Source organism: Zonotrichia leucophrys, chromosome 2, assembly GCF_028769735.1.
Source record: "Zonotrichia leucophrys gambelii isolate GWCS_2022_RI chromosome 2, RI_Zleu_2.0, whole genome shotgun sequence".
Classification (NCBI taxonomy): domain Eukaryota; kingdom Metazoa; phylum Chordata; class Aves; order Passeriformes; family Passerellidae; genus Zonotrichia; species Zonotrichia leucophrys.
The window spans coordinates 37,094,231-37,102,364 of record NC_088171.1 but is presented as its reverse complement, the minus strand read 5'-3'; the positions used below and the strand labels follow the sequence as shown (position 1 = coordinate 37,102,364).

Sequence of the window (8,134 nt, the reverse complement as noted above, 5' to 3'; positions counted from 1 at the left end):
ACCAGACTCCTTCCACCAGGATGATTCCCAAGCGGTCTCAACCCGGCCAGCCGCTGCCAAGGAGCGATGCTATGGACCCACTTTCAATTACCTTCATTTTAAGCCCCTTTCCCCCACTCCTCAACACGCACTGCGTGACTGGTAACTGCACTCTACGCACGCTTTATGTAAACACGAACAGATCGGGCTTCCTCAAGAGGCCGAAAGGCCCCGAAGAGAAGCAAACCCTCCCGTTTCCGACCAACCCCGCCGCCTCTCTGCTGCTGCCCAGCGCGGTGGCGAGAAGCCGCGAGGGCAGCCCCATGCTCGCCCTTCCCGTTCCAGCAGCGCCCCGCATCCCCGGCGGGCACAGGCAGCCGGAGCCGGCAGCCGGAGCTCGGAGCAGGGACAAGGAGCAGGCGCCGGGCGGCCGCGGGCTCGAGCGCCTGCGCGGCGGGAGCGGGGCGGTGCCACGGCGAGTCCCCGCGGGCGGGCAGGGAGCCCTTCCCCTTCCCTTCCCTTGCCTTCCCGTGCCCGGGTCTCCCCCACCGCCTCCCCCTGCCCCGCGTCCCTCGCAGGGCGTCGGGCCGGCACGGGGGTCTGTACGCCGAGCCGAGCCGAGCCGCAGGGAGGGAGGGCGGGAGGGGAGGAAGGAGGGAGGCGGGGAGGGAGAGAGAGAGAGAGAGGCTGAGCCAGATCTTCATGCCACTGCAGGCAGCAGCAGCAGCAGCAGGTAAAACCAGCTCCAGAGCATCTGCTCCCTTTCACCCGCTTGCCCCCCTCCCCGCCGGCCGCCCCGCAGCCGCAGTGCGCCGTCCCGAGCCCCGGACCCCGCCGAGCCCGTTTGCCGGCCGTCAGTGGCGGCAGCGGGGCCGGGGGGGCGCCGAGGCCTGCGCGCCCCGCGCCGCCGCCGCTGCTCGGCCTCTCCCGCGCTCCTCCCGCGGGGTCCCGCCGGGAGCGGCGGCGGCCCGGGGCGTGCCCAGGGCAGGTGATCCCCGGCAGGGAGCTGTGCAACCTCGCTGCCGGGAGGTGAGAGCAGAGAGGGAGGAGGAGGCAGATTTGTCACAAGGTTTCCCCCTCTGGTTTGGTTTGTTGGCTTTTTTTTTTTTTTTTTTAATTGTTGTTGGTGATTCCTATGGCTGAAGAGGGAAGTTGAAGGTCTTCATGGTTATTCTAATATTTTTTCCCTCCAGGCCTTCAAAACATTTTTGGAAGCAGCTTGCGTTCCCTTCAGTTTTCCTGCCTCAGAGCCTATCTACCTCCCTGCTCTCACCTACCTGACTCAGTCTGTGCTAGCTGTCCATTGCCATCAGTGGTAGATGTTTAACCATCACACGGGTTTTTCTTTGGGATACAGCAGTTCAAGTGGTGTACAAGTTTGCATTTCTGTGTAGGGGCTGCAGTTAACACATTTTAGCTGTTTGAGAGTTTCATACAGTGAAATTGCTGTGCTGTACCCATCAGTAGTTCAGTTTAGCTACATGCCCTGTGGTATTACACATCCTGGAGGCTTTATGGTTTGCTTTTAAGAAACAGTTGTTCCATCATGCTGGCATAGCATCGCTTTGGTGGTATGCTCGTGAAAGAGGTATACATATGAAAGAATCATGTACAAAATGTACTGGGATGACACTTGGGAAAAAAGAATACACTTCTAGCTCTGCAACTCAGCTCCATGGTATCCATTCCCTGCTTGACTCTCAGTAATCCTGGTTACCTTCCCTTACAGTGCTCTGAAACTTGGTTAAAAAGCACCACATAAGTCTCTTTACAGACTAAAGAAACTTCATTGAAGTTGTAACATGTCAGTTTTGTTACTGGTCACACATTAGTTCAGCTGTTTACTGATAATACTCTGTGGAAACTAAAGATTCCAAAATACATTCCAGTTATATGTGGGCTGATTGTTGTTATTGAAAATAGTTTTAAGAATCTGAGGTTCGTTGAAATATTCAGTTGAATTAGTCCTAGGTCCCATCTCTCTCTAAATCATCATCCGCTGTTACAGTTGCAACTCAGAGGTTGAAATGCTCTAAGATCTGAAACCGGGCAATAAGAAATTTACATTGTTTGTGGGTGATAATGGGTTCTATTTTTGAAACCAGTCATTTTTTTTCATTTTGTTAGTGCAGTAGCTGTAATTGTGAGTTAACACAATTGTGATTACCAGTTGTCAGCCTTTATTTATTTATTTTTTTAAATTTTTTTTTACCATCACGCGTGGCCCACGTTTGACCTAAATGCTGTACCAGTAAGGGTCATGGATGTATATAAATAGTAGCGATTGCTGAAGTTGTTAAAATTAATACCGTGTTGAAATCAAAGTTCAGATGTCAGGTAAACAAACAGAGTTTATTCCAAATCAACTAGTAAATTTCAAAACTTTTTTTGTATATTTTCTTACTTGAAATTGACAACTTTGCTATTGAGCCAGCAACAGGAGCTGTATGGGCTGCAACCTACATGGTCAATTTCAGTGCCTAGCGAAGTATGAGAACATGAGCAATTGCTGGATGTGTTAAGTGCACACCGGAAAGATGGTGCATTTTTCCCCCCTTAGATTTTATGATGGCTTCATAATTTAGGTACTACAGATATGGTAAATTCCTGTGAAAACTAGACATTGGAAAAGATAGTAATGGCATCCTTTAGTCAGTGAGATGAAAACAAGAGGCTGTTTTTCAGCTTTTTGGATGAAAAGGCAGCTATGTAAGGCTTCTACTGGTAGCTTTGGTAAATGATTAATTAAACTGATGAGATTCTTACATGTTTTACTTCATTTCGCCTTCTTGTAAATCTGAGAAAAGCCAGAAACTTGATGTTTACAAACAGTTTTTCTTTTTAAGCTGCAGTATTAGCAAACCTTACTTGCCACACAAAATTGATTCAGAGGTTTTCGGACAGGTTTGCTGCCTGTGAGAAGGGCAGTAACCTTTGAGAAATAGAAGAGAAAATATTCCTCTCACATTTTTCCTTCTTTACATAACCATGTTGGCTTTACTTGAACATTGTGCTTTTCTCTTTTGTTTGCACTTGAATCTTTTAGACTTTGTTACCTTGTACTGATGTGCAAGAAAAATGTGATTTGGTGGAAATGTGTTACACATTCCCTGCCTCCCTATGATTTATGCTAATATAGAGATCATCTTTGCTGTCTCCGGGTTGTTGTTGCCATTACAACTTCATTTTTCACTGGGGAATGGCTGTGCAAAAACTGGTTTACACTTTGCCCTGAAAGGAATTCTGTTGATGAAGTCTTAGAAAGTTTACTTCATGCTCCATCCTTAGGAGTTTTATCTTTAACTGTTAGGTATGCTGCTGTAATTGACAACAGCTGTTGCTGAGAATTGTGGAGGATAGACAGTTTCTAAGATAATCAGTTCCTAGTCCATTGGAGGCTTTGTTGATTAGCACGTGTAAGAGCATTTTGGATCAGGAGCCAGTGATGTCTGCTGAGTGCAAATGTGGTGTGTTATCTAAACTGTTTGACTTAGGCTGTGCAGTGCTCTGAAGCAAATAAGCTGTAGGTTTTGTGTGCTTTTTCTTCTGGCCCAGGAAAAGGCCCAAAGCAGTTAAGTCTGTAGTCTATAAAAACACACATTGTTGGGTGATCTGTGCTTTCAGAGGAGGAGGAGAACTGTTAAATACGATAGAAGGAGTTCCTTGACTGTTTGGTTGTTACATTGGTGAGGCTTGAACTCTGGTTTTGACCTCCAAAAGGTATAGCTAGTACCATTGCCAGCTTTTAGGGAGGTTGTTACTGTGGTGTTTGTTTTACAGAATGTTTTTATCACTTAACCAAGTGACATTATTTTTCTGATGTTGCAAATTCTGTGATCAACTACTTTTACAAAAAGGACTTGAAAATAATGTAGTTTGAGGTCCCCCATTATAATCTAGTAATTCTTGCTCTTTTTAATGACATTAAATAGAAAAAAGTGTAGTTTCTCTGAATCATACCTGAATCCATGTGTGACAGTCCTTGAGGAGAAACAGTTGACCATATTTGTAACTGTAACAGCAAGAGTTGAGCTGGAGCAGTTAGTCAAACTACATCAGACCTTGGAGATGAACATTGAACATTTAGCATTTATCTTGCTTAAAAGTTGATGAGTTACCAAACAGAATAGAAATGGGTATTCTGCCTCTGTTAATGTTAGATGTAGATTTCCCAAAAGCACTGACTTGTAACATGACCTGAAGTCTCTTTGGAATTGGTTTGAGAATATTAGGAAGAATCAGGTGTTACTGATACTGAATTGAATACAGAAGAAATGAGATGGTACCATGGTGTTCTATTTAAAAGCCCCAACATTATCCTTCTGTACTATTTAATTTGGGAGTTTTTTTGTTCTGCTAATGGGCTGGCAAATTGTTATTTTAGGTTTATTAAAGACCATTACTACCATACTACTAATTAATCTAGTTGTGTATGTGAAAAGTTCATGTGCTTTCTGGAGTTGACTTGCATTAAGTACTGCATCTATCTTACTGCAAGAGCATTTCACCTTAAATGTATTGCAGCATCGGTTCTTGTCTCAATGGGTTTGATTTCTGAACTTCTGGTGGGCTAAGCTTTTTCTTTTTTTTTTTTTTAAGTTTATCGAGATACTGAGAATCTACCATCTACTTTTCTGGATGACTTGTTTCAGTGATTCATCTCTGCCACTATTTAAAAATAAGGCATGCAATTATTGTTTGAATACATTTGAATGCATCTGTCTTTCCTTAGTTCTTGTTATCTCATCTGAATTCTCTATCATATCAGGCTGCCTTAAACTTGATTCGTCCCTTTGACACTGTGTTTTCACTCTTCTGCATGGTGGCAGACCCTAGCATTTAAAGACACATACAGATTTTAAAATACATAGTTTTTAAAGAGCATAAACAGATCAAGATTTTCTGGGCTGACTACTCTAGGACTCTGAGATAAGTTTAACAAGTATGCTGATTTAAAATGTTTTTCTCACATTGTTTTTTAACATCTGATCTGGAACATCTGCTTAACAAATGAGTTGGAAGGAAAATCAATATAATGTGATACAATTATACCATTTTGAATCTTTCCAACTATAGAATGAAAGTATTTATTGACTATTTTTGATCTGTCCTAACAGTTTTTAACACTTGTGCCACCTCTGTCTAGTTATGGGCCTCTGTTATTGTTGAGGTGGTGTTTGTTACCAGCATCCTTTGTGGTGTCATGGATGGATGTTTTGTGTCTCTCACTTTCTACACTCTGCAACAATAGTTTATACTGATGGTGATCCAGCATCCCATGTTCTACGTTGTTGATCCTGCTTATTTTTTTAATTTGCTTTTTAATTTTTTTTTTTTAATTTACTTGTTGAGGTTTTGAGAAACTAGGCTGAGTTGTAGCCAAAACTGTAAAAGATTCTCCCTTCGGCTAGATGTAGAATTGCCTGACCAAAGATAAAAGCCATTAGGGATGTTTCTGTTTTCATATTTTTCTAAGATTTTTCTTTCCGATTAATTTTATTCATAGCACTTTTTTATTTCTGAAAGTTTGAAAACTCAGGAATATGAGCATTGTTGTATGTTATGTGTTTATATACAACTCAGTAATCTCTATTTGGCTATGTAATTTGACCATGATCAGTAATTATTAGGCAATGTACAGTGTCTACTCCAGTGATTTACTCATTGTAGCTATTATAATGGAATATATGATAATTCCTTTGGTTATGGTGAGTGCTGTTAGAAAATTGATACTAACAGTTTTTAAAAACTGTTTTTTACTGTTGACAGCTTAAGATCCTGAGATACTAGGTTTCAGTATTAAAGACTTCAGTTTGACCTTTTTCTTTCAGCACATTAAAAATAGGGCTTACCAAAAGAAAAAATCCTGCTGTTCTCTGGTTTGAGCTGATGGTCTATAACAGTCCTCTGTTATCACCACCTTCTGAGTGAGCTGGTGTATTTAACCCTTAGGACCACATACAGTCAGGATCCTTTGCTTTTGAATTATCAGGTAATGAATATCTGAATGATGTTTCTTGAAACCTGGATTGTGCCTGCTTCATAATTAATGTTGTTTTCATGTAGTTTCTGGGTTTTACACAAGTGGGCCATTGGCCTTTTCTTTTCCATGTTGGGTGGTGCACGTGGGTGTGGTTGTGTGGTGTGTGTAGAGAACAGACTTGAATTTAGGGAAGGGATGGAAATTTTTGGAAGTTTTCAAGAATATTTCTGGAACTACAGAAGTAAATTTTTGGCATTTAGACTTCACTGTAATCTTAGTGTAGGAATTGTACTTGCTGTCAGATGAATTTTCATCCAGGGCATTGTTTTGTGACTTAGTGGCCAACAGCAGATGTTTTAAATGAAGTTACTTCATTTAAAAGTTACTGAAGTTACTTCTCAATTGTGGATTAACTGCCATACCACAGAGCTTCTCAAATTCTTGTCAGTTTATAAGAGTTTACAATGTTGACCCTGAGTTTTGTTAGACGTAATAACTTCCTTGTTGATAGTTAATTTTACATAGATGGATGTTTCCAATATCCATGGTAATATATAGGTATTTTACAAATTTTACAATGCTGTGTTTGTAATCTACCCCCACAATGTCATGCTCAGCACTCTTTCCTCAATTCTTAAAGACGAGCTTAATGAGCAAGTGATAATAATTTCTTATCTGCTATACTTTAGATGTGTCAACAAGCAGTTTCTTTTGCCAGCACGCTGGCCATTTAGTTATGTTCTGTAGCTTCATTTATTTCACATAGTGCTGATGAAGATGATTGTATTCTGGATCCTGATATTTTCCATTAACAGTGGTGGATGCGACCAGTGGCTCCTGCATCTGGTATTATGTGGATAAGCACACTCTTTCCTCAACCCTTCTTTTTTTTCCTACCTGTCATTGTTCAAAGTAATGAAACATTTATATCTGGTGAAAGATCTGTCTGTATTTTACTGATTGAAGTCTGACAAGTTGCAGTGTAGTTATATTTTCAGATCTTCCCCAACAGATTCTCTTTCAAAAATAATATTATTCTCTTTAAAAGTTACTAGTTTTTTTTATCATCTGTGCTTTAAAAGTTTTTGTAAGTGTTCCCACTGACCTTTCCCATGTAAGTTGGACCTCTTTTAAAACTAGAGACTTTCAAGCCTTAGGTGGTATGTTTCATGTTTATTTCATTATCATACTTACATCAGCATGCTTGCTTGCAGTATAAAACTGAATAAGAGGATCCAGTGTCAAGTTGATACTTTGATTTCTTGTACCTTGTTATTAACTAAAGTTTATCTCAGTTATTCATGTTTAATGTTTAGTACTTTTGTAGAGCCTTTCATTCATAAATGAAAATAGCATTAATATATTTCAGTGAGAGTAAAGTGACTTAGTCAAGGCCAGATAACAACCCAAAGGAAAAGATTCAGCAAACTCAGATTTTATACTGCTTGTTACTGCTAATACAGGAGTGCATTGTAAAATATTTAATAAATCTGAAATTTTAAATGCATTGGTTAAATGGGAGAAATGAAAAATAATTTAAACATGTTAAATAGTAAGCAATGTAAAAAAAGTTTGATAAGTAGAATGAAAGAGTAAACATAATAGAGAACCTGCTATATCTACTTTGAGCAAGATATAACTCTGACCTCAGCAAGTTCGAGGGGGACCACAAAGATGACACAGAGAGCTGGAGCACCTCTGCTGTGAAGTCAGGCTGAGGGAGCTGGGGCTGTTCTGCCCGGGAAGGAGAGCTCACCAGGGAGGCCTGAGAGCAGCTTTTCCCGACCCAAAGGGGGCCTGCAAGAAAGGTGGAGAGGGATTTTTTTACAAGGGCATGCACTGAATGGGACAAGGGGTGATGGCTTCAGACTGCAATAGGGTAGCTTTAGATCAGGTGTTAGCAGGAAATTCTCTACTATGAGGGTGGTGAGGCACTGGAGCAGGTTGCCTGGAGGACTTGTGGATGTTCCTTGCATGGATGTGTTCCACATCAGGCTGGCTGGGGTCTGAGCAGCCTGGTATAGGCAAAGGTGTCCATGCTCTGGGCTGGAGGGATTGGAGCTAGATGATCTTTAAGATCCCTTCTGACTCAAAACAATTCTGGGTTTCTGTGATACAAGGAGACTAGATCTAATGCTTATGGGACAAATGGAAGTAAACAGTACACTTGCC

General features: G+C 41.4%; 1 protein-coding gene across 9 annotated transcripts in view; it reads left to right on the top strand.

Moving 5' to 3' along the window:
* The first annotated feature begins 472 nt into the window (after window positions 1–472).
* Window positions 473–8,134, top strand: part of TBC1D5 (TBC1 domain family member 5) — a 315,243-nt gene continuing 307,581 nt past the window's right edge. For 6 of the 9 annotated variants that reach the window (XM_064704600.1, XM_064704597.1, XM_064704595.1 and 3 more), the window contains exon 1: window positions 473–712. The gene's annotated coding sequence lies outside the window, so the exon portion shown is untranslated. The remainder of the gene's footprint in view (window positions 713–8,134) is intronic. The other 3 variants (XM_064704604.1, XM_064704603.1, XM_064704602.1) reach the window with 1 other exon arrangement.